Here is a 25,957-nt window from a genome sequence, read left to right as displayed (position 1 = left end):
AAAAAAATCTACAGCGTGCTTGTACTTTATTTTCTTTTTATAAAACTAGGCTGTCTTCTTGGTTAATACATCACTGTGCTTATATTTGCTATGATCAGTTCCACCCTGCCCTTCTCTATTCTATTTTCTTGGGCTCTGGGGAAGCTGTGACACTTGGGGATGTGCAGTTTGTGCAGTGTGGTTACTAAGGTTACAGATACTTAGACCCTAGCAGACTACTAACCTTATCAGTTAGTATGAGATCACAAAGGCATGTCATATTATATGTGTTTTCATGGTAAAGGTTAGATACAAGTGATATGGCTAATTAATGTTTAGCAATGGGGTTTGAAGCCTAAAATTCCAGGGTCCTCATATTCAATCATATTCAAGCATATAGCTCCATATACTTTTGTGACACTTACCACAAAATTTGCCCTGTGATAATAAATTAAACGAGTGTTAGAGCTCACTCATATGTGCCAGGCAGTGTCCTGTGTGTTTTATTTGCATTTATTGTTCCAGTAACCTTAGGTGGTGGTTCATATTGTTATCTCCATTTCATGGATGTGGAAAATAAACTTAGCCAGTTTCTTTAATTTGCCCACAGTCACAGGGTTAGGATCACTTGATTCCAGATCTGCCAACTCTTGAGTGCATGTTCTTAACTGTTACTTCAGGGCTGCATGTAGATGACCTTGTAGGTTGTACAGGGCACAACTCCAGGTATCCCAATATACACTGTACACATTACAAGTGCTTCAAGAGTGTCTTGGTAGGTACACACACAGAGTGAATTCTAGTGCTTTGAAGTATTATTTCCTTTTAAATTTTTATTGAATGGTATACAATGAGGGATGGGAATATGAGGAGTGATTCCCTTCCTTCCTCCCTCCTTCCATCTTTTCCTTCCTTCCTTCTTCCTTGTGAGGACAAGCCTAAATGTAAATTCATTTGAGGAAAGGATGGGATTCAGCTGAAAGATTGTTCCTTACCTATTGTGATTTCCCAAATTCTAGTGTAGCTGATGCTCTTCAGGAATGAAACTACCTCTTTAGAACTCTCCTTCAGCTAGTGTTAGTGAAAATTGTATAATACCACCCGAGTTCCCTATCTGAGGCCTGAGGCTAGAATATTCTCTCACTGTTATTTATTATTGTCATGGAGCCATTAGCTTTTGCCATTAGAAGCTATACTTATACTAAAGGTGTTACAGCTGGATGTATGTGCTCCAAATTCTCATTATAGGCTGCTGACCTCTCCCTATAAATCTCATCTTGGAGTTATCAGCTTTCTACTTGTTGGCTCTAATTGGAAAGTTCTCTGCTATATCCAGGTACAAAATGTACTATCAGAGCTTGAATTTCTGCCCCTTATTAACATTGCCTTTGTGACTTATTTCCTCAATTCTCCTTCCACTGGCAATCCAGCTGAAACAAATTCCTCGGTTTTATATACAAAGTGAGCTTGTGGTAGAACACATTACAAATCATACAGTGCAATAAACGAGAGCACAGTCTAATACTTTTACCATTAGAGAATATCAAAATGTCCTTTACTTTACTAATTAATTACTTGCACACCACTTTTTCACTTAATACTCTAGAAATAAATTCCTGCATTTTTCATCAGTTTGAAACTCATTTTACAGTTGAAAATCCAAGTGTCAGATATACAATAGAAAATTCCATGAAGAGTTTGTGAGGAGTTGTGTTATAATTTCCTGAAACATACTACACTTCAGATGGTGTCTAATGTTATGGATATGGAAACTAAAGACTGTGTAATCCAGAAATGGCAAAGGGAATGTTTGTGACTTGATTCATCTTTCCATCAGAAATAAATATTTCCCTGAGCAAATAATTTAGAATTTCCAGATATTTAAGCTGGTGAATTTCTCAGTGATATATCATTATATCCTTTTTTTGAGATAGGAAGTATATATACCAAACTTAGAAACTTCTGAACTTTCAAACATTCCTGTTCTAGGATCTTTATATACGATAATAATGGCATACCTGAAATCAGTGTTACTCAGAAAGATTTGGCCTAAGTTCATACTTTATATCTTCAGTTTCAGTTCAGTTTAGTTGCTCAGTTGTGTCCGACTCTCGGCGACCCCATAGACTGCAGCATGCCAGGCCTCCCTGTCCATCACCAACTCTCGGAGTCTACCCAAACTCATGTCCATTGAGTCAGTGAGGCCATTGAACCATCCCATCCTCTGTTGGCCCCTTCTCCGTCTGCCCTCAATCTTTCCCAGCATCAGGGTCTTTTCAAATGAGTCAGTTCTTTGCATCAGGTGGCCAAAGTATTGGAGTTTCAGCTTCAACATCAGTATATATTTAAATTTCTAAACAATTACTTCACAAATTTCAACCAAAAAGTACTTACTTTGAAACAATTGTGTAGAGTATGCTGAATGTGAGTTTTGTTTTCTTAGGTTTTATTTTTTTCTGTTAAAAATTGATTAAGCAATTTTTTAATAAATGAAGCTCAAGCTTCATGAGGCCATGAGGTAAAATGATCAAAACTGTACAATTTATAAATTAAGACCTATGTAGAATTATATTATTTCCAAGAAATTAAACAAGAATACTTCCTTTTTCCTTAAATGAACTTATTTTCCCTAGCATTAATATTGAGAAACAAAGAGGAAAAACTTTAATTTAGAAAATCTTCATTATTGAAATATGAGGGAGAGGGTGGGGAGATTTGGGAGAATGGCATTGAAACAGGCATAATATCATGTATGAAACAAGTCGCCAGTCCAGGTTCTATGCACGATACTGGATGCTTGGGGCTGGTGCACTGGGACGACCCAGAGGGATGGTATGGGGAGGGAGGAGGGAGGAGGGTTCAGGATGGGGAACACATGTATATCTGTGGTAGATTCATTTCGATATTTGGCAAAACTAATACAATATCGTAAAGTTTAAAAATAAAATAAAAAAAAAGAAAAAAAGAAATATGAGGTTTATCATTTTCTTTTTGCTAATATATGGAACAAAATTTTTCCAGGCCTCTTCTGATTAAGTTACTCTACAGAATATTTAGACTACGTGCATCTCTTATATTTGGTGACAAAATATGTATGCAATAAAGGAATTTATTGCAGGATATTGTTACTTTGGGGCTTCCTTGGTGGCTCAGGTGGTAAAGAATCTGCTTGGAATGCAGGAGACCCGGATTTGATCCCTGGGTCAGGAAAATCCCCTGGAGAAGTGACTGGCTACCCACTCCTGTATTCTTGCCTAGAGAATTCCATGGACAGAGGATCCTGACCAGGTCCGTGGGGTCGCAACGAGTTGGACATGATTAAGTGACTAACACTTTCATTTTTTTTTTCATTGTTACTTTCAGCATTATAGGGGTGCTCAGGAGATTCAGCTGAAGATACAATAGGAAAGTTAAAAGATAAACTGAGACATGTCAAAATTCTTAGGAATTTGAGCAAAAAAACTATTGGAATTAGCACCAAACCGGAAGTGGTTAAGACGGCTCCACCAAAAGGTACTTGGGGAGAAACTTTTATAGAGAAAAAGCAGAAGCAAAGTAAGGAAATTATCACCTGCTTACAGCTCAAGCCTAGTTGGCAGTTTCTGATGGGTTGTCTTTGGTGTTTTAATTTTATACCTGTGAGGCACAGGCTTAGATTTTGGTGTGTTTACATAGACCTCCATAGCATATTGACTTCTACAGTCTAATGGTGTCCCTGCTTAATTAACTTAACAGATAGTACCCACTTTGGATTTGTTTGCTGCAGTATATTGTTGTGCCCCTGTCTTATTCCTCTTCTTATAATGTTCTTACAGATATTATTGTCTATATGCAATAAAACAAACACAAAGACAACCTAAAACTACAACACAAACTCTTTATGATAGGATGTTGAAACCATGCTGTATAGCCAAAGTGATGTAGGAAAAGACAGTTGCCGACAAAGAATGGCAGTCATTGTCATTGGCTCATTCTCATCAGGGGCTCACAATTCATATCCCTACTTAGAGCATCATCAACATCATCATCATCAACCCATTTTTCAGCCTTATGCCAAATTTAAATGCTGATAAGGAAACTCAAGTGGCTCAAGTGGTAAGAATCTGCCTGCCAGTGCAGGAGCCCGCAAGAGACACAGGTTCGAACCCTGGGTTGGAAAGATCCTCTAGAGGAGGAAGGGGCAACCCACTTCTGTAATCTTGCCTGGACAGAGGAGCCTGGTGGGCTATAGTCAATGGGGTTGCAAAGAGTCAGACATGACTGAGCATACAAGCATGTGTATAGAAACTCAGAAATACCACTAGAAACAAAAGAGGCATTAGATTTACAAAATGTGTAAGCAGACCACAAGGGAATTTGTGATTTTTAATATTTTTTAATATATGGTATTATATTTTTTAATATTTTAAATATTTTTAAATATTTTTTTAATATTTGACTTTTGGAAGAGTGGATTTCATGATTGCAATTGATACATTCTATTTAAATTTTGGTGAATGTCTCTGTCATTTGAAATAATACTGCATATTAACTTGAACTTTGCACTCTGCAGAAAAAGAAATCTTAGAATTTCATTTTTGGGGTACTTCCCTGGTAGTACAATCACCAAGACGCCATGCTCCCAATGCAGGGGATCTGGGTTCAATCCCTGGTCAGGGAACGAGATCCCACATGCCTCAGCTGAGTTGGCATGCTGCAACTAAAGATCCCTATGCTGAAACTAAGACCTGGTGCAGTCAAGTTAAAAAAAAATAAGTCTTGAGAATTTCATTTTTCCAAACACTGAGATTGTTCCTTTCATTTGCTACAAGAAATTAAATAACTGAAATTCTGAAAATAACATAGTGCTTTCTCTGAAATACTCTTGGGTTCTAACTACCCAAAAAACATGAGGATCCATGCCACCACTGGCTACTAAAACCACTTATCATGCCAACTGTTTGCCATTGTGTAGGATTTATTTCAATGATTGTTTTTTCTTTTTTACAATTTGACTGACAGATATAATGAAAGTCATTGGCAGCCTCTATCAGACACAAGTGCTGCCATGTATTTAACAACTGAAAATACCCACCTTTCATCTTGGCAACCTAATAAAGAGCCTCATGTTCTAAGTGTCTTCTCAAAAAACATTTTTTTTTAAAGAATATTTTGATGCTTAAACATAGTCTCCTCAGAAATCTTTAAATTAATGTTGTGCAGGTTTTTTTGTGAGGAGCTGTGTGTATGAAAAATGATTTACATGGGCAAATTGAGAAGTCTAAAATGATTCTATTTCAACAAAACATTCAGGGCAACATTTGTACAGAAATATTTTTAGTAATATCTATACACACACATATCTAAATATGTGTGTGCAGTTGATTCTTGAATAATAGGTGTTTGAACTGGCCTAGTCCACTTATAGAGGGATTTTTTTCAATACATACATACTACAGCACTACACAATCTATGATTGGTTGACTCTGTGGATACGGAATCTCCAATAGAGAGGAACTTGGGATACGGAGGCTGATAGGTTATACTGGGATTTTCAGTCACACAAAGGCTCAGTGTACCTAACCCCTCTGCATTGTTTAAAGGTGTATTGGTATACATACATTTTACTTGAAACAATCTTGTATAAACTCATTAAGCTTTTTCTCTGCCTTTAAATTGGAACTGTGGTTGCCAGAATATGTTAATACCTTGAAATAGCAAATCCAAAATACTAAGTAAATCTGTATACTGTACCTAACTTTTCCATTGCAGAGGCCTTCCCTCTAATCACATTAGCTAAAGGAATCATTTCTCCCAACCCCATTCCTATGATAGTTAAAAAAAAATTGCTTCATACAAAGCAATCCTTTTAATTTGTCTGCTTGTATCCCCTACTAGGGCAGAAACATTGTGTGTTGATTTGCTGCCAAACTCTCCTGAGTCTAGTCTTCTACATAATATGCATTCATGTATTATTCATTCATTCAAAAATATTTCTTAGAACTTACTTGGCTTGAGATGGGGAAGTCTCTGCCCTAATGGGATGCAAAACTTGTATTAAAAAGGAATATTTTTGATAGTTCCAGATTTATTCTATAGCTGGGCAACAGTTTCTAGGGCTCATATTATATAGATGTGAGAACAGAGATAAAGTTAGTCTTCCCCCCCACCCTGAATGTTCCTTTTACGACTTTTCTACTTTTATCCCAGTGAGTCATTTTAGCATGGGTGCTTTTGATGTGGGGAGTCATTGAACATTATCGGTTATTGCTGGTCCTTACTTTGTCCATTTGTGAGAAGAGGGAGCCAATTCCAGTGCTTTTCTACAACTTAAGGCTTAATAAACCACTATCGATTGTGCCTTCCAATGTGTGTCAGCTTCTCTTTATAGAGAGCCTTTCTGGCCTTTTCCTAGATGGCACTAATAAAGGCAGTTTGGAGTTTTGTTTGGTGGGAAGATCTGCACCAATGCTAATAGTTCACCATTTTGGAGTATCAGTAGTCTCTCCAGGTGACCTGAAGTACTGAATAGAATCTAACCAAACAGATGTTCCCTATTATTACTTTAAATGGTGTAAAGGAAAGAAGTTTGAATTTACAGATCTTTTAAATTGTAACCGTAAGTTAACTTAAACACAGTCTAATATACAGCCTTTCCTGTGGACTTTAGTGCTGCAATCATACTTTATGAATTGATCTTACAAGAGTTACAAAATAAATTTGCTGTCTTAGTGTTTCCTGTATGACTACACTGTCATTTGTTTCTGTGCTTCATACCACCTCTTGGACATGGAATGCCCTTCCTTTTGCCTTTTTTTTAGTTCGCTGATTCCTTTTTATCCTTTAAGAAACATTGCTTTCTCTAGGATTCTGTCTATGTGCTTACTTACCTGAAACTGTTTAGTTACCATAAAGCCACACATCTTGTTATTTCTGTGTTTTCATAAAGCCAGGAGCATAGTATTTCCCTTATCACAATTTTCATAATTATTTGTTTCTAGTTTTGCATCCCCTATTTAGTCTGTGAGCTCTTTGATACTAGAGACTCTATTGTGCTCTGTTTTATAACAGTCTAACCCAGCATAGTGTCTACCATGTAGATTAGTGTCTACCATGTAGATTGCTGAAGATCTTTTGGGTGGCTATAACAAGATATTACAGACTGTGAAGCTTGTAAACAACAGAATTTTGTCTTTTACAGTTCTGGAGGCTGGAAGTCTGAGATCAGGGTCCAACATGGTCAGATGAGGGCCCTCTTTCAGACTGCTGATTCCTTGTATCCTCACATATTGAGGGGGTGAGTTAGTTTTCTGGAGTCCCTTTTATAAGGACCTTAATCCCATTCCTGGGGCTTCCCAGGTGGCACAGTTGGTAAAGAATACGCCTGCCAATGCAGGAGATGGAAGGGATGCAGGTTCGAACCCTGGGTCGGGAAGATCCCCTGGAGTAGAAAATGGCAACCCACTCCAGTATTTTTGCCTGGAAAATTCGATGGACAGAGGAGCCTGTTGGGCTATAGTCCATGGGTCACAAAGAGTCGGACACAACTGGAGCATGCAGGCACATACGAATCCCATCCCTAATCACCTCCCAAAGACCCTATCTCCTAATACTATCATCTTATATGTTAGTTCTTCAACATAGAATAAATCATAGATCTATCATAGATGAGAATAGATCATGCTCAGTATATGCTCATAAAGGGATGACTAAAAATTAAAGATTAAATTGGGTCCAATTCTTTGTGCAGAGATTAGAGCCTTGAAGAGAGTATAGTCCAAAAGAGAGAATACAGAATACTTTTTCCACTGTGATAATGGTTGAAGTTATGAAATACAGGGACAATACAGGGACAATAATGACATGAGAGTTGCTTAGGGAAGAGTATTCAATCTAGGTGAGAGACTTGAACTGATGAATTCAAATTGTTGTTATGAAGACCAATAGAGAAGGATTCTTGAGTGATTGTGAAGAATTTGTAAGGAGTGTACAGAGTAAAGAATGATGAAATTTAATTGAAAATAACTTGTTTAAAATTGGAAAAATAGACACGAAAGTGTTGGAAAATTCATTTTATTATTGTAAATTATCGATGAGTTATTACTGCTAGCATATGCTCAAACTAGATTTCTGTTGTCAATTTTTAAAAGCCCTTAGATAATTTAGATTTATATAATTCACTTAAAAAGCTATATTAAATATTAATAAGTGATAATACCCACCACATTAAGATTTTGCTCCATGCCATGAGTGTGCTTCATATTTTTGAATGCATTATCTTTAATATTTAATCCACTGCAATTGTTCACATTTTACAGATGAGTAAACAGAAGGTTAGAGAGCTCATTTCACTTGTCTTTGATCACACAATTTATGAAATGCCAGATCTGACATTAAATTCATTCCATTAAAATTTTTTTCATTTGTTTTATTCTTCCATTCTTTTTTTTTTTGACTGTGCCAGGTCTTAGTTGTGGGGTCTTCATTACAGCACACAAGGTCTAGTTCCCATACCAGGGACTGAACCTGGGCCTCATGCAGTGTGAGTGTGGGGATCTTAACCACTAGACTACCAGGGAAGTCCCAAATCCATTCCATTTGAGTTGAAAATTTGTGCTTTGTTGCACTATACTGTAATATATCCCAATGAGTGCCTGAAGTATGTATACATTTTCAGCATGAGTTTAAAATGTCAAGCATAAATGTATATAATTCAGTTATCTCTTATGTGATCACTCATTCATTCATTGATTCATCAAACATTCATTGACCCTCTAGGCACTGAGCAAAAAGTACTGTGTATACAACATGCTCAATGCCCTTTTGAAATTTATAGTGGAAGAGAAAGGCATTTAGAAATATAAATAACTATGTAATAACAATTTTGATAAATGCTATGAAGAAAAATACAGTGCCTTTTGTTAAGTAGATTACAGAGCAGGATTCACATGAACCTACTTTCCTGTGGGCAAATGTAATTAGATTTACAATATAGCTTACTGTAACCCAAGAAGATGCTTAAAATAGCTCTAGATAAGTGGTACCACAGCAGTGTAATCAAGCCGAACAGTCTGAAAACACTGATGTTCCAGCAGCCTTTCCACAGCACAAAAGGAATTTTGGTGAATTGAAGAAAACTGCGATGGTATACCTAACAGGTTTTGAAACTTTACCAAATTTCACATGTGTATTTCAACTTTAGAAGATGACTTTGGAGCTATGTCTGCAATGACCTACATCTGTTCACAAAAAATAATAAATATCCAAGAAGTTGACTATTGCACTGCCCTTTAGAAAGCAGTATCTATCCTGCTGCAACTCCAAGCATGTGGGAGATTTTGAAATAGAAATACTGAGAAGCTATTTGTTAAGTTTGAATATTTGGCTTCATATATTACTAACATTTGGCATAAAATCTAAATAGCAGTAAACTAGGGAAATTTATATCTTTTAGCAACTAATAAAGCTGAATGTCCAAAATAAACAACCAAAAATATTTTTAAAAGGCAAGCAAATCAAAGCAAAAAAAAAGAAAAAAAAATGTGAAACTTAACCAGATGTTAGTAACAACTTAGGTCCTGGCTTTATTGCAATTCAAAGGCTCAGTTCAGTTCAGCCGCTCAGTCATGTCTGACTCTTTGTGACCCCATGAATTACAGCACGCCAGGCCTCCCTGTCCATCACCAACTCCTGGAGTTCACTCAAACTCATGTCCATCGAGTCAGTGATGCCATCCAGCCATCTCATCCTCTGCCATCCCCTTCTTCTCCTGCCCCCAATGCCTCCCAGCATCAGGGTCTTTTCCAATGAGTCAACTCTTCACATGAGGTGGCCAAATTACTGGAGTTTCAGCTTTAGCAGCATTCCTTCCAAAGAAATCCCAGGGCTGATCTCCTTCAGAATGGACTGCTTGGATCTCCTGGCAGTCCAAGGGACTCTCAAGAGTCTTCTCCAACACCACAGTTCAAAAGCATCAATTCTTCAGCACTCAGCTTTCTACACAGTCCAACTCTCACATCCATACATGACCACAGGAAAAACCATAGCCTTGACTAGACGGAACTTTGTTGGCAAAGTAATGTCTCTGCTTTTGAATATGCTACCTAGGTTGGTCATAACTTTCCTTCCAACGAGTAAGTGACTTTTAATATCATGGCTGCAGTCACCATCTGCGTGATTTTGGAGCCCCAAAAAATAAAGTCTGACATTGTTTCCACTGTTTCCCCATCTATGTACAATGAAGTGATGGTACCAGATGCCATGATCTTCGTTTTCTGAATGTTGAGCTTTAAGCCAACTTTTTCACTCTCCTCTTTCACTTTTTTCAAGAGGCTTTTTAGTTCCTCTTCACTTTCTGCCGTAAGGGTGGTGTCATCTCCATATATGAGGTTATTGATATTTCTCCAGGCTATCTTGATTCCAGCTTGTGCTTCTTCCAGCCCAGGGTTTCTCATGATGTACTCTGCATAGAAGTGAAATAAGCAGGGTGACAATATACAGCCTTGACATACTCCTTTTCCTATTTGGAAGCAGTCTGTTGTTCCATGTCCAGTTCTAACTGTTGCTTCCTGACCTGCATATAAGTTTCTCAAGAGGAAGGTCAGGTGGTCTGGTATACCCATCTCTTTCAGAATTTTCCACAATTTATTGTTATCCACCCAGTCAAAGGTTTTGGCATAGTCAATAAAGCAGATAAATAAAGTTTCTCTGGAACTCCCTTGCTTTTTCCATGATCCAGTGGATGTTGGCAATTTGATCTCTGGTTCCTCTGACTTTTCTAAAACCAGCTTGAACATCTGGAAGTTCACGGTTCACGTACTGCTGAAGCCTGGCTTGGAGAATTCTGGGCATTATTTTACTAGCATGTGAGATGAGTGCAATTGTGCAGAGGTTTGAGCATTCTTTGGCACTGCCTTTCACTGCCTTTCTTCTTCTCTTGAAGCCCTGGTGGCTCAGACGGTAAAGTGTCTGTCTACAATGCGGGAGACTGGGGTTCGATCCCTGGGTCAAGAAGATCCCCTGGAGACAGAAATGACAATCCACTCCAGTACTCTTGTCTGGAAAATCCCATGGACAGAGGAGCCTGGTAGGCTACAGCCCACAGGGTCGCAAAGAGTCGGACACGACTGAGGGACTTCACTTTCACTTTCTTTGGGATTGGAATCAAAACTGACCTTTTCCAGTCCTATGGCCACTGCTGAGTTTTCCAAATTTGCTGGCATATTGAGTGCAGCACTTTCACAGCATCATCTTTCAGGATTTGAAATAGCTCCACTGGGATTCCATCACCTCCACTAGCTTTGTTCATAGTGATGCTTTCTAAGGCCCACTTGACTTCACATTCCAGGATGTTTGGCTCTAGGTGAGTGATCACACCATCGTGATTATCTTGGTCATGAAGATCTTTTTTGTACAATTCTTCTGTGTATTCCTGCCACCTCTTCTTAATATCTTCTGCTTCTATTAGGTCATACCATTTCTGTGCTTTATCGAGTCCATCTTTGCATGAAATGTTCCCTTGGTATCTCTAATTTTCTTGAAGAGATCGCTTGTCTTTCCCATCCTGTTGTTTTCCTCTACTTCTTTGCATTGATTGCTGAGGAAGGCTTTCTTTTCTCTCCTTGCTATTCTTTGAAACTCTGTATTTAGATGCTTATATGTTTCCTTTTCTCCCTTGCTTTTCACTTCTCTTCTTTTCACAGCTATTTGTAAGGCCTCCCCAGACAGCAATTTTGCTTTTTTGCATTTCTTTTCCATGGGGATGGTGTTGATCCCTGTCTCCTGTACAATGTCATGAACCTCCGACCATAGTTCATCAGGCACTCTATCAGATCTAGGCCCTAAAATCTATTTCTCACTTCCACTGTATAATCATAAGGGATTTGATTTAGGTCATACCTGAATGGTTTAGTGGTTTTCCCCACTTTCTTCAATTTAAGTTTGAATTTCGCAATAAGGAGTTCATGATCTGAGCCACAGCCAGCTCCCAGTCTTTTTTTTGCTGACTGTATAAAGCCTCTCCATCTTTGGCTGCAAAGAATGTAATCAGTCTGATTTCAGTGTTGACCCTCTGGTGATGTCCATGTGTAGAGTCTTCTCTTGTGTTGTTGGAAGAGGGTGTTTGCTATGACCAGTGCGTTCTCTTGGCAAAACTCTATTAGCCTTTGCCCTGCTTCGTTCTGTACTCCAAGGCCAAATTTGCCTGTTACTCCAGGTGTTTCTTGACTTCCTACTTTTGCATTCCAGTCCCCTATAATGAAAAGGACATCTTTTTTGGGTGTTAGTTCTAAAAGGTCTTGTAGGTCTTCATAGAACCATTCACCTTCAGCTTCTTCAGCATTACTGGTGGGGCATAGACTTGGATTACTGTGATATTGAATGGTTTGCCTTGGAAACGAATAGAGATGATTCTGTCATTTTTGAGATTGCATCCAAGTACTGTATTTCAGACTCTTTTGTTGACCATGATGGCTAAGCCATTTCTTCTAAAGGATTCCTGCCCCCAGTAGTAAATATAATGGTCACCTGAGTTAAATTCACCCATTCAAGTCCATTTTAGTTCGCTGATTCCTAGAATGTTGACGTTCACTCTTGCCATCTCATGTTTGACCACTTCCAATTGGTCTTGATTCATGGACCTGAAATTCCAGGTTCCTATGCAATATTACTCTTTATAGCATTGGACCTGCTTCTATCACCAGTCACATCCACAACTGGGTATTGTTTTTGTTTTGGCTTCTTCCTTCATTCTTTCTGGAGTTATTTCTCCAATGATCCAGTAGCATATTAGGCACCTACCAACCCTGGGAGTTCCCCTTTCAGTATCTTATCATTTTGCCTTTTCATACTGTTCATGGGGTTCTCAAGGCAAGGCTACTGTAGTGGTATGCCATTCCCTTCTCCAGTGGACCACATTCTGTCAGACCTCTCCACCATGACCCTCCCGTCTTGGGTGGCCCCACATGGCCAGGCTTAGTTTCATTGAGTTAGACAAGCCTGTGGTCCATGTAAGCAGCTCCTCGTTTGTACAGTGGTTGTCTATGTGATCAGATTGGCTAGTTTTCTGTGATTATAGTTTCACTGTGTCTGCCCTCTGATGTCTTCTCGCAATACTTACCGTCTTACTTGGGTTTCTCTTAACTTGGACGTGGGGTATCTCTTCACGGTTGCTCCAGCAAAGTGCAGCCACTGCTCCTTACCTTGAACGAGGGGTATCTCCTCACGGCTGCCCCTCCTGACCTTGAAGGTGGAGTAGCTTCTCTCGGCCCTCCTTTGCCCGGGCAGCCGCAGCTCCTTTGATGTGGGGTTGCTCCTCTCTGCCGCTGCCCCTGACCTCGGGCATGGGGTAGTTCGTCCTGCCTCCCCTGACCCTGGACAAGGGGTATCTCTTCACGGCTCCCCTCCTGACCTTGAAGGTGGAGTAGCTCCTCTCGGCCCTCCTGGGCCTGGGCAGCCGCTGCTCCTTGGATGAGGGGTTGCCCAGTCTCGGCCACCTCCCCTTACCTCGGGCGTGCTGTAGGTCATCCCGCCTCCCCTGACCTCCGGCATGAGCTCAGAGAGTGAGCGTGAGGTAGCTCCTCTTGGCCAGTGCCCCTGACCTCGGGCGTGCGGTAGTTCGCCTCGGCCGCCACCCCTGACCTCCGGCATGAGGTAGATCGTCCCGCCTCCCCTGACCTCGGACGTGGGGTAGGCTCTTCTACGCCGCTGCCCTGACCTCAGGTGTGTGGTAGCTCCTCTCGGCCAGTGCCTCTGACCTCGGGTGTGTGGTAGTTCGCCTCAGCCGCCACCCCTGACCTCCGGCATGAGGTAGTTCGTCCCGCCTCCCCTGACCTCAGACATGGGGTAGCTCCTCTAGGCCGCCGCCCCTGACCTCGGGGGTGTGGTAGCTCCTCTCGGCCAGTGCCTCTGACCTCGGGTGTGTGGTAGTTCGCCTCAGCCGCCACCCCTGACCTCCGGCATGAGGTAGATCGTCCCGCCTCCCCTGACCTCGGACGTGGGGTAGGCTCTTCTACGCCGCTGCCCTGACCTCAGGTGTGTGGTAGCTCCTCTCGGCCAGTGCCTCTGACCTCGGGCATGCAGTAGTTCGCCTCAGCCGCCATCCCTGACCTCTGGCATGAGGTAGTTCGTCCCGCCTCCCCTGATCTCGGACGTGGGGTAGTTCATCCTGCCTCCCCTGACCTCGGACGTGGGGTAGCTCCTCTAGGCCGTCGCCCCTGACCTCGGGCACGAGGTAGTTCATCCTGCCTCCCCTGACCTCGGACGTGGGGTAGCTCCTCTAGGCCGTCGCCCCTGACCTCGGGCACGAGGTAGTTCATCCTGCCTCCCCTGACCTCGGACGTGGGGTAGCTCCTCTAGGCCGTCGCCCCTGACCTCGGGCACGAGGTAGTTCATCCTGCCTCCCCTGACCTCGGACGTGGGGTAGCTCCTCTAGGCCGTCGCCCCTGACCTCGGGCACGAGGTAGTTCATCCTGCCTCCCCTGACCTCGGACGTGGGGTAGCTCCTCTAGGCCGTCGCCCCTGACCTCGGGCACGAGGTAGTTCATCCTGCCTCCCCTGACCTCGGACGTGGGGTAGCTCCTCTAGGCCGTCGCCCCTGACCTCGGGCACGAGGTAGTTCATCCTGCCTCCCCTGACCTCGGACGTGGGGTAGCTCCTCTAGGCCGTCGCCCTGACCTCGGTTGTGTGGTAGCTCCTCTAGGCCGCCGCCCATGACCTCGGGTGTCGGGTAGTTCGTCTCGGCCGCAGCCCCTGACCTCGAGCATGAGGTAGTTCATCCCGCCTCCCCTGACCTCGGACGTGGGGTAGCTCGTCTCGGCCGCCGCCCCTGACCTGAGACATGGGGTAGCTCCTCTCGGCCGCTCCTGTGCCGACGCAGCCTGGCACTCTCGGTCACCACCCCTGACATTGGGCAAGGGGTAGCTCATCGGGGCCACGCTTCTGCGCGGTCAGTTTCAGACGTTACCTTATTATAATGTTATAAGAATCTGGTATTTAAGGAATTTGGGAAAATTGCAGAAAAATCAAAGTCAATGATTTCTGGTTTTTTTTTTTAAGTTTCTCACCAACAAATGTGTGTTAGTTTGATTTTTCCTTCTTCCCTTTCCTTTCAAAGTCTATTCATAAACTGTTGGAAATCTGGTGATTTCCTGACAGTTGAAGATATTTTTGTAATTATCTGTAAAGTTGAAAGGCTGAGGACTCTATTTGTTAGCTGTCAGAGAGCCGTTGAAATGTTTTTCATGAAATAAGTGGAAATATGTGTTAAAGATAGAAGAAAACAAGAAATCTGATATCATAATTAAAACTGATTATCGTCTATCAACTCTATTGTGAGATACTGTGAGGCTTCCCTGTTACCACCTTTCCTGGGAGTTCCTTCTCCTGTCACTACTTGTCAGTGTCCTCTCTCGTCTTGCTTCCCTCCTCTCACAAAAGAGGAATTATTCAGTTGGGTCTTGAAGAATAAATAGGAACTTTGCTAATAGAAAAGTGAGAAAAGGATTCCTTGATAGACACTGGCAACTGCTAAGGCAGTAAAGACAGGAAGATACGAAATAGCATGGGATGAGCTGAAAACGGAATTCAGTGTGGTTAGAATATATAGTGCAAGGAAGAAATGATAGGAGAGGAAAACGAAGGGGTCAAATCAGATGGCAAAACCATTCACGGACAGGCAGAACATATCATATATTAGGTGAGGGCCTATTTGGTTACCAGGAAGTGGCTTACCTCTACTACCAGGGCAGGAGGGAATGAATGAAGGACTCACAGGGGCTACAGAAGTGTGCACATTTATGGCATTTCATGCTTGGTCTGATGGTTTTCATTTTCTTTGCAAATAAGAAACCCGATCAACCACAGATTGACCCATGACAGGGTGATTGGGAAACTTGAGGAGAAAGGAAGATGTTTAGAACCACGTTGGAAAGGAGAGGAACGTGTCAAGAGATATGATAAAAGCTTACGGGAAAGCCATTGAGAGTCCTGTTAACAAGTCCTGTTAACAAGTGGCATCAACTTGTGAGGTTAATTCATGTGTTTTTGAACTTTACTTAGTACTGTAATTGCAGTGCCCATTTTGAGTTTGGAAGTTCCAGGCTCCTTGTTGCCAGAAGACAAAGATGTGAGTGACTTGAGAACATTGATGATTAAAGGTGATATTAATATTTGTTGAGTACTTGATGTGCTAGAAATTCTGCTTAGTACATTATAGACATTGCCACATTCGTCCCCTCCTTTCCTATGAAGTATTAAGTTTTATGCTCATTTTTAAAAGACAAACAGAATCCTGTTAAGTAATGTTCCCCAGATATTTTACCAGTGAGTAGCAGAAATGGAGTTTGAATGAAGATTAACATTGCAGCAGAGTACAAAAGAAAAGAAGGTTAGAAAAGGGCTAATTTGGGACTTCTCTGGTGGTCCAATAGGTAAGACTCTGAGCTCCTAATGCAGGGAGGTGGGGTTTGATCCCTGGTTGGGGAACTAGATTTCACGTGCCACGACTAAGACTGCACATTCTGCAAGTAAAGATCAAAGATTCTGCATGCCACGACTAAGACCCTGCACAGCCAAATAAATAAAAATAAATACTAAAAAAAGAAGGAAAAGGTCAGTGGTTTGGGAGAAGATGTAAGCCTCAAAACAGGGGAAACTTTCAAGGAAATCCCAGGACAGAATTGACAGAAATAATGTTTTTAGTGTTGTCTGAAGGACAGGAAAATGATGGGGAATTGGAATGTCAATGTTTAAGACTTCAGTAGTAGAAGCATTAAGAGTGCCCATTAGCTTCAAGTTGTAAGTGAGTTACTGAAAGGAGAGTAGATGTGGAGGTCACAGTTTCTCTGGCTAGGTTACTGATTACAGTGCATGGTTATTGATTATGAATATTGATTATGGTGTGACTTTGGAGTGAAGAGAAATGAATTTTGAAGAAACAGTCTGAAGGATATTAGGTCCTAGTTTTCTGGATGGTATAGCTTGGTGAAATGAACGTAAGTGAAGAAACATTTCCTTGTGTGAACTGAAAAGTAATGGTAAGATGTAGAGTAGAACTAGGTTTGTGCTGAACCTCTGTTCTATACCTAAAGATAAGGAATTAGCAGGTATTCAAGAGGGCTCAATCTAAGTTAGATCTTCAAGGGGAAAAGATCATAGAGAGAGTCCAATGTCTAGGTTAGGAATTAGGTAATTTATTTGAAAAAAAAAATGGGAGCTCTAGAGGATTCAATGAAAAATATTAGGAAAGACATTAAGAGGAGTGTAGTAGAGTGGAGAGTATGAACCAAAAGGAAAAAATACATAGCACTGTAGTTGTGTGAGCAAGAGACTGAGAAAGAGGATTAGAGATTAGAGGAAACAGTTTATTAAGGGCTTGAGAGTATGAGAGACAGAGGCATTGTAGAATTTGATAGCTTCAAATTTGTAAATAGAGCTTTAGTTTAAAGGTATTTCACTATTTTGATTCCAAAGAGTGCAGTGATGTGACTTCAACCACATTAATATTTGAGTAAGTGAGTGCGGCACTGTTCAAAATTCTGTAGGTATTGAATAACAGACATACCTTGTCAGTCAGTCAATTCAGTACAAGTTTTGGATTAAAAATAACTGAATTTATGCTTCTGATTCTGTCACCTACTTAATAATATTTTACTTAAAAATATACTATTGTCTAATATTTACTATTTAGGTTTGTGTAGCATCATTTGATTATTAGGGCAGATTCTTTCTTAATGATGTTAATTTCCATTGCTGTATTTAAAAACAACATCGTCTTACCTAAGCACTGCAATAACTGTAATAGAAATCAAGAACTTTAAATGGGATCTGTAGATTCACTTGTTCTACACTGTATGAAAAAGAAAGGTGGCGTATAGAAAATAAAAGAGATACGACACCATCAAGTGGATTTCCTCAAAAAATTCATTATAATTTAGCATTGGAAGTGGTTTTACACATTACATCGTCCATCCACTCTTTGATGCAGGCATGCAAGGTCTTTTAATGAAAGATATATCTTCTAACTGTATGGTAGTTTGGAAAGCGTGAGCAAAATTGAGGTTGGAATCTTGGCTCCTGCCCCTAACATTGTGTAATCCTGAAAACTTGGCTTCTTCAAGCCTAGTGTTCCCTGTTCTATAAAATGGGAATGCTAGAGTAATCAAGAGGATTGTAGCAGCCCATTTAACTTTTAGACATCTCTATCAGAGGTTATATTTACCTGGAACAAAACTATCTCTCTGTAGTTTTCTAACGCATTTGCTGGAATTGCATTAGGAAGCCAAAAAATCATATTAAAACTAAGTTTCACACTGAGTTTAATTTGTTTTTATGTTTATGCAGCAATCTGGGCTTTGACATCTCAATAACAATGATGGTTTAATTTCCCCCAAATAACTATTGAACACCCAACATATACAAGGCAATGGTATGTGGAAGCCCACCACTCCCTGCCCCCAGCCAAAACTAGCCATTAGAGGCATATATTCCAAGGACCATCTGCTTTCATGTCAGGTGTGCTCAGGTGCAGGCTGGGAGAAGCCTGTGGGAAGTGCAGATTCTGTGCAAATCCAATAACGGGTGTTCATATCTCAGCGGCTTGTGCCCTTGTGGTCAGTTATACTCCATCTAGTTGGAGGTCTTTGAAGCACCTTGTTTAAGGCACCATACATATTTGTCCATCCTAATCATATGTAAAAATAATGTTGCTAAAGGCTCTAGTGTACACTTTGTTTCAGAGAAAAAAATATAAATGTAAATTTGGCTCTAGGGAAGACAGAGGCTAATAGGAACTGCTGTATGTTTTGCTTTCTTCACATTTCCCCATGCCAGTCCACCTCATAGCTACCTCAACTTGCATTTTAAAAATATGGTAAACTAAGTACGGTGACACCAATAAGACAAGCTGATTAAGATATGGTTTTTCAATGTGTTTTGGCTTCAACCTTAGTCATGGTTAGTTTTCAGTACAGTACTTGAAGAAATTGTATTTGTTTTTAATACTGATTTTTCTCTCATCTTTGACTTCTCAATTAGGAGGGCAGGTGATTTACATCTCCATAACAAAGATATGTGAACAAGAATTGTGCCTTCAATATTTTTACTGAAGTTCTATAATCATAAATTTTGGTTTTTCTATTTTCTCACTTTTTGTTTATTCTAAGATGGTTTAAGTCATTTCCTTGAATTCTACTTATGTAATTTTGTTGTGCTTGTTTATCAATTTTAGGTTATACTCCTTGTTAAGGAGCACAATAGAATTTCTTGAAGTTGGCCATGAAAATGACTACAGACAGTAGCTGTAAATAGTGTTTCTGTGGTTGTATGTTACAAGGCTTTGGAGAATCTGCCTTCTGTGACTTTCAGAGATCACCTTTGGTGGTTGTGTAAACTTAAAATAGAAGATTTGTTTTTGAGTATCTAGGAGTATGACGTGGAGTCTCATGCCTGTCACTTAACAGCAGAAGGACTGTTATTCTTTAGCTTTGTCCTAATGCCCTCACATTCTTCAACCTTGGGTCAGTCAGTCACTTATCAGCTGATGTGATTTTACATTTTTGCCTCAATCATTATCTCTCACTTTAAGTTCTCCTTCTGTAGTATTTGCTATTTGCTTCCAAAACAAACATGCTTTCTGCGCTTGTGAGGAAAGGAAAGGAGAAAGAGATTTAAAAGAAAATAATAGGTGGGTTCTCAGTTATTTTTTGCTTTATTACTAATGCTAACTACTAGCATAAAGTATGGAATTATGATTGAGGTATTTATGAATAATTCATTCAAGGAACATTTTCTTAAACCCTAATGAACACTGAATATTTACAAATATAATTGCATGATGCTGTTAAGTTAAAGGAGAAAACACTCTCCTGGGAAAGTAGGTTTATCTGCTGTTTTCTAAAATAGATTCTCTTGACCATTCTGTCAAATATATCAGTAAAATTACCTATTTTAGTTAATGTAATTTTTTAACTTTTATCACTCAAGGGGGAATAACCAACCAGGTGTAAATATGAATAATATATTTTCTTCCTCTACATCACAACTTCTTAGCCTCTTTAAAAAGAACTTTTATAAAAATATATTTTATTTGTCTTAATTAAGATTTGCTCATGAGTTAGAAAAGATCATGAACCCTGAGTAATGCATTTTAGTTGCAAAAAAAGATTCAAATTTAATTAATTATTAGATGACCATACTCTGGACATAGAACTTCATGACACCATGAAATATTAAAATCCTGAAATAGCTGCTGTTTTTTTCTAAAAAGTATGGCCACTTAATCACCTAAATAATGGCCTCTGAAATTACAAAATTAAAAATTATATTTTTCTACCTGATAATTGGAAAAGAGATTAGACATTAACACAACTTTCCAGGGACTTAGAAATTCCTATTATTTATTTATTTTTTAATATTTATTTGGCTGCACTGGGTCTTTGTTGGGGCACATGAGATCTAGTTCCCTGATCAGGGATTGAACCTGGGCACTCCTGAATTGGGAATGGAGTCTTAGCCACTGGACCACCATTTCTTATTTGTGTTGATTTTCAGTATAAAAAGTCAGAGAACTGTGCTCCCAATGTAGGGGTACCCGGGTTCAATCCCTGGTTGGGGAACTAGATCTCACATGCCCCGACTAAGTTGCTCAGTTACTGAGCAACTGAACTGAACTGAACTGGCTGCACTGGGTCTTAGTTGGGGCACATGGCTTTTACAGTTAGGGGCCTATAATATAGTTTTTTGTTAGTAAGTAAAAACCTTTGTCAAACTTCTCTGTGGTTTAGACATGCATGTTTCAGAAGGTCACATATACTAACTTTTACACAAAGTGAAGGTTACTCAGAAGGTCAAAAAGCATGCCAAAACAAATAGAAAGTGTTTCATTTCACTTTAACTACTTACTTAAAAAAATTGTTTATTTAATGGATATGATCATATGACCGTCAAATTAGTCTTTTTTTTTTAAAGATGTATCAGCTCACAAGCACTTACCTTTTAAGGCCTGTGGCTTGTTTCTGTTTAAAAAAAAATAGTAAAAGTATACATTAAAGCAAATGAGAAAACTTTTGTTGCCCCATTTTTTACAACAAAATCCTATAAATTAAGCTTATTCTGATATTCTAGAGTAAAATCAGGGAATTTCTAAACTCAAACCATTAACATAATTTTATAGTTAAGATACAAAGGAAAGAAAAAATCTTCCTTATTTCATTATTCTCAAATATTAGTAACCTTAATGGGGCAGGGGATAAATAATATAATTTGTGGACAAAAATGAATTATATCAAATTATACCAATTTACCATCATGTCTTCACATGAAATTAAATCCAAAATGATGGATTTTCAGTGGTATTCATGGAAGCAAAAAATTAAGTTAATTGTAATAAGATGTTATGTTCCTAAACGTGTTAACTTTATTATATAAATTTTGCTTGTTGTGGTATAACACCACCGGTAAGTAATTTTGTAAAATATATTTTAATATTGATTCTAAATTCAAATGAACTTAATTGTCACTATAAGGAAGTTCTTCATGTGTAGAATTGACAAATTTTCATGGGATAGTTACTAAATGAGACAGTTACATGTGCCTAATCTACTTATTATAGTCCTGGAACTTCCACAGTAAGCAGATTGACTGCCAGCCTGAAATTCTTTCCATTTTAGACTACAATGTTGAAGTTCTCTGGTCAAGCCAGGTGACATTGCAAGTGCTATCTCAATGACATGGTATTACCTATGTTCTCTCCTCTTAGTCTTTACTTTTGTGAAATATTCAATAATCTTTGCATTACACCATGCTCTATTAAACAATCTGATTTTTCTGGATAATATCTGAAAGTTCCTTAATTATGTTTGTTAATAATATGACAAATAAGACATGTATGTGAATAAATCTCATATTTTTCAAGTCAGGAATAAACAAGGAACTAATATTTATTCATCTATATAAACTAATATTTTTCACTATCTTAACTGACAACTATTAATAATAATAATAATTGTTCATAGTACATTTTTCTTTTCTTATTTAGTAGCAAATACTATGCTCAGTTCAGTTCAGTTCAGTCGCTCAGTCATGTCCGACTCTTTGCGACCCATGAACCACAGCACGCCAGGCCTCACTGCCCGGAGTCCACCCAAACCCATGTCCAATGAGTCGGTGATTCCATCCAACCATCTTATCCTCTGTCGTTCCCTTCTCCTCTTGCCCTCAATCTTTCCCAGCATTAGGGTATTTTCTAATGAGTCAACTCTTCAAATCAGGTGACCAAAGTATTGGAGTTTCAGCTTCAGCATCAGACCTTCCAATGAACACCCAGGACTAATCTCCTTTAGGATGGACTGATTGGATCTCCTTGCAGTCCAAGGGACTATCAAGAGTCTTTTCCAACACCACAGTTCAAAAGCATCAATTCTTTGGCACTCAGCTTTCTTTATAGTCCAACTCTCACATCCATACATGACCACTGGAAAAACCATAGCCTTGACTAGGTGGACCTTTGTTGACAAAGTAATATCTCTACTTTTTAATATGCTGTCTAGGTTGGTCATAACTTTCCTTCCAAGGAGTAAGCGTTTTAATTTCCTGGCTGCAATCACCATCTCTGTGATTTTGGAGCCCAGAAAAATAAAGTCAGCCACTGTTTCCACTGTTTCCCCATCTATTTGCCATGAAGTGATGGGACCAGATGCCATGATCTTATTTTTCTGAAGCTTTAAGCCAACTTTTTCAATCTCCTCTTTCACTTTCCTCCAGAGGCTCTTTAGTTCCTCTTCACTTTCTGCCTTAAGGGTGGTGTCATCTGCATATCTGAGGTTATTGATATTTCTCCTGGCAATCTTGATTCCAGCTTGTGCTTCCTCCAGCCCAGCGTTTCTCATGATGTACTCTGCATAGAAGTTAAATAAGCAGGGTGACAATATACAGCCTTAATGTACTCCATTTCCTATTTGGAACCAGTCTCTTCCATGTCCAGTTCTAACTGTTACTTCCTGACCTGCATACAGGTTTCTCAAAAGACAGGTCAGGTAGTCTGGTATTCCCATATCTTTCAGATTTTTCGACAGTTTATTGTGATCCACACAGTCAAAGGCTTTGGCATAGTAATTAAAGCAGAAATCGATATTTTTCTGGAACTCTCTTAGTTTTTTGATGATCCAGCAGATGTTGGCGATTTGATCTCTGGTTCCTCTGCCTTTTCTAAAACCAGCTTGAACATCTGGAAGTTCACGGTTCATGTATTGCTGAAGCCTGGCTTGGAGAATTTTAAACATCATTTTACTAGTGTGTGAGATGAGTGCTAGCATTTTACAAATATTAACTGACTTAATTTAGTAATCATGGAGTAGTTAAAAATTACTACATCCTCTTTTATTTTTTATAATTAATGGGATTGGATGGAGAAGTCAAAAACTTGTCTTAAGGACTATATAATAAAAGAACATACATGAATTGATGGTAAAATTTTGATGGTCTTTTACAAAATTTTCTGATTTATTGTTAGAGCTCAGAAATCTTATTGAAATTCTTCTTCAGTTTTTAAATGAATAAATTTAATGTAAATAGATTCTTAATGTATTTATGTAAAAATTTCAAGTTATTGCTTTATAAACATACACATACACACACACTTTTTCATTATCCTACCAAAAGTGGAAAGAAAAGTCTCAAAAAGTTAAAGACAAGCTATTTTTAGTTTTGAAGTCCGAAATATACTTGACTGAGGTGAATCTCTTTGATGTTTTTGCAGGAAAATGTAAAGGCAGGCACATATAAAGGCAGGCATGGTAGTTATAACAAGTTAGTGGTGATGTGAAGTAATTTAACGAGAAAACGTGTCCCTGTCTAAAAATGGGCTTGAAATAAAGCCTTGGAGATTTAGAAAAGGCAAACAGTAATTTCACCCTGGACAACGGAAAGCTACATGCTATCCAGTCTTTCAGAGATAGAGTTGGATATTTTTTTCATTTTTCTTTTTATCATGCATCTCAATATTTAAGTGATTATATTCAAAAGCAGACACATTACTTTGCCAACAAAGGTCCGTCTAGTCAAGGCTATGGTTTTTCCTGTGGTCATGTATGGATGTGAGAGTTGGACTGTGAAGAAGGCTGAGCACTGAAGAATTGATGCTTTTGAACTGTGGTGTTGGAGAAGACTCTCGAGAGTCCCTTGGACTGCAAGGAGATCCAACCAGTCCATTCTGAAGGAGATCAGCCCTGGGATTTCTTTGGAGGGAATGATGCTGAAGCTGAAACTCCAGTACTTTGGCCACCTCATGTGAAGAGTTGACTCATTGGAAAAGACTCTGATGCTGGGAGGGATTGGGGGCAGGAGGAGAAGGGGACGACAGAGGATGAGATGGCTGGATGGCATCACTGACTCGAAGGACATGAGTCTGAGTGAACTCCGGGAGTTTGTGATGGATAGGGAGGCCTAGTGTGCTGTGATTCATGGGGTCTCAGACAGTCGGACATGACTGAGCGACTGAACTGAACTGAACTGATGCCATTCTCTGATTTTTTTTTTTAGCAGTTAATCTGAAGATGTGATGGTCACCTGGGCAACCTTAGACACGGGAATCTTGGGAACTAAAAGACTTTTGGACTCTGTGTTGATAGAGCTCCCTTGTGAGTACTCTCAATGTATAGTAACATTTTTTATGAGTCATTCTAAATCATGCTGCCTGTGGAAGTGGTGGATCTTAAAGAACCCGCCTGCCAATGCAGGAGATATAAGAGATGTGGGTTCAATCCATGGGTTGGGAAGATCCCCTGGTGGAGCGCACGGCAACCCACTCCAGTATTCTTGCCTGGAGAATCCCAAGGACAGAGGAGCCTAGCAGGCTACAGTGTATGGGGTCACAAAGAGTTGTACATGACTAAAGCTATTTAGGATGCATACTCAGTGTGAATGGGAATATTGGCTTGGCTGGTATTTACATCCCTTTCAAAAATAGAACAGATTTTAAAGTTGACACTTTAAATATTTAGTCTTTCTGTGACTCTATATTCTGTGTGATTTTAGTGAAGAGATTAAGCTTCAGTTTCTCTGTACATAAAATAGAGCTAAATATAAACCCTTCCTTCACTAAAAGGATATTATAAAAGTAGGAAATGATAAATTTCAATAATAATAACAATAGAATTATGTTTTGTTACTATTGCTAATATAAATGTTCATTTTAATATAAATGTAGAGGCTTTAAGTTTTTTATTTTTCTTATTGTCTTTGTCATTTGCACCCTTTAAAAAATAACTGTATCTTGAACAAAAATGATTATGTCAGGATTTCTCATTCATATTTTATTTGTATAAGGCTTTACTACTTGCAAAGATTTAATTTAATTTGACCCTTAGTGCAATCCTGGTGTAAAGCAGGTCAGTGATTAATTTCCTCACTGTGCAGATGAGAAAACTAATGCTCAACACTGTCAGTGTCTTGCTCAAAACTGCATAACTAGAAAGAGAAAGAATTTGAAGTCAGATATTCTTCTAACCAGTCCATATGCTTTTCAGAAACTATATTTAACTGGTGAAATTTCCTGTTTGCGTTTGGTTTGCTGCCTACTCTAATTGTAAGAGTATTGTGATGAATTTCAGTATTGACCATCTGGTGATGTCCATGTGTAGAATCATCTCTTGAGGTGTTGGAAGAGGGTGTTTGCTATGACCAGTGTGTTCTCTTGGAAAATCTCTGTTAGCCTTTGCCCTGCCTCATTTTATACTCTAAGGCCAAACTTGCCTGTTACTCCAGCTGTCTCTTGACTTCCTACTTTTGCATTCCAGTCCCCTGTGATGAAAAGAACATCTTTTTTTTGGTGTTAGTTCTAGAACGTATTGTAGGTCTTCACAGAAACATTCAACTTCAGCTTCTTTAGCGTTAGTGGTTGGGGCATAGACTTGGATAATTGTGATATTGAATGGTTTGCCTTGAAAACAAATAGAGGTCATTCTGTCATTTTTGAGATTTAATCCAGGTTCAGCATTTCTAACTC

The 25,957-nt window shown here is 39.4% G+C and overlaps 1 protein-coding gene across 7 annotated transcripts in view; it reads left to right on the top strand.

The window, feature by feature from the left end:
• The window catches only part of SLC16A7 (solute carrier family 16 (monocarboxylate transporter), member 7), a 195,306-nt gene that overhangs the window by 39,032 nt on the left and 130,317 nt on the right, over positions 1-25,957 (top strand). For 3 of the 7 annotated variants that reach the window (XM_010841608.1, XM_010841609.1, XM_010841610.1), the window contains exon 2: positions 24,493-24,590. The exons of 2 other annotated variants lie outside the window; for them this stretch is intronic. The gene's annotated coding sequence lies outside the window, so the exon portion shown is untranslated. The remainder of the gene's footprint in view (positions 1-24,492; positions 24,591-25,957) is intronic. 2 more of the 7 variants (XM_010841611.1, XM_010841612.1) reach the window with 1 other exon arrangement.

This window comes from Bison bison, unplaced genomic scaffold (assembly GCF_000754665.1).
Source record: "Bison bison bison isolate TAMUID 2011002044 unplaced genomic scaffold, Bison_UMD1.0 scf7180017864163, whole genome shotgun sequence".
NCBI classification, from domain to species: domain Eukaryota; kingdom Metazoa; phylum Chordata; class Mammalia; order Artiodactyla; family Bovidae; genus Bison; species Bison bison.
The sequence above is the reverse complement of the archived record's forward strand: the minus strand, read 5'-3'. Positions and strand labels throughout refer to the sequence as shown.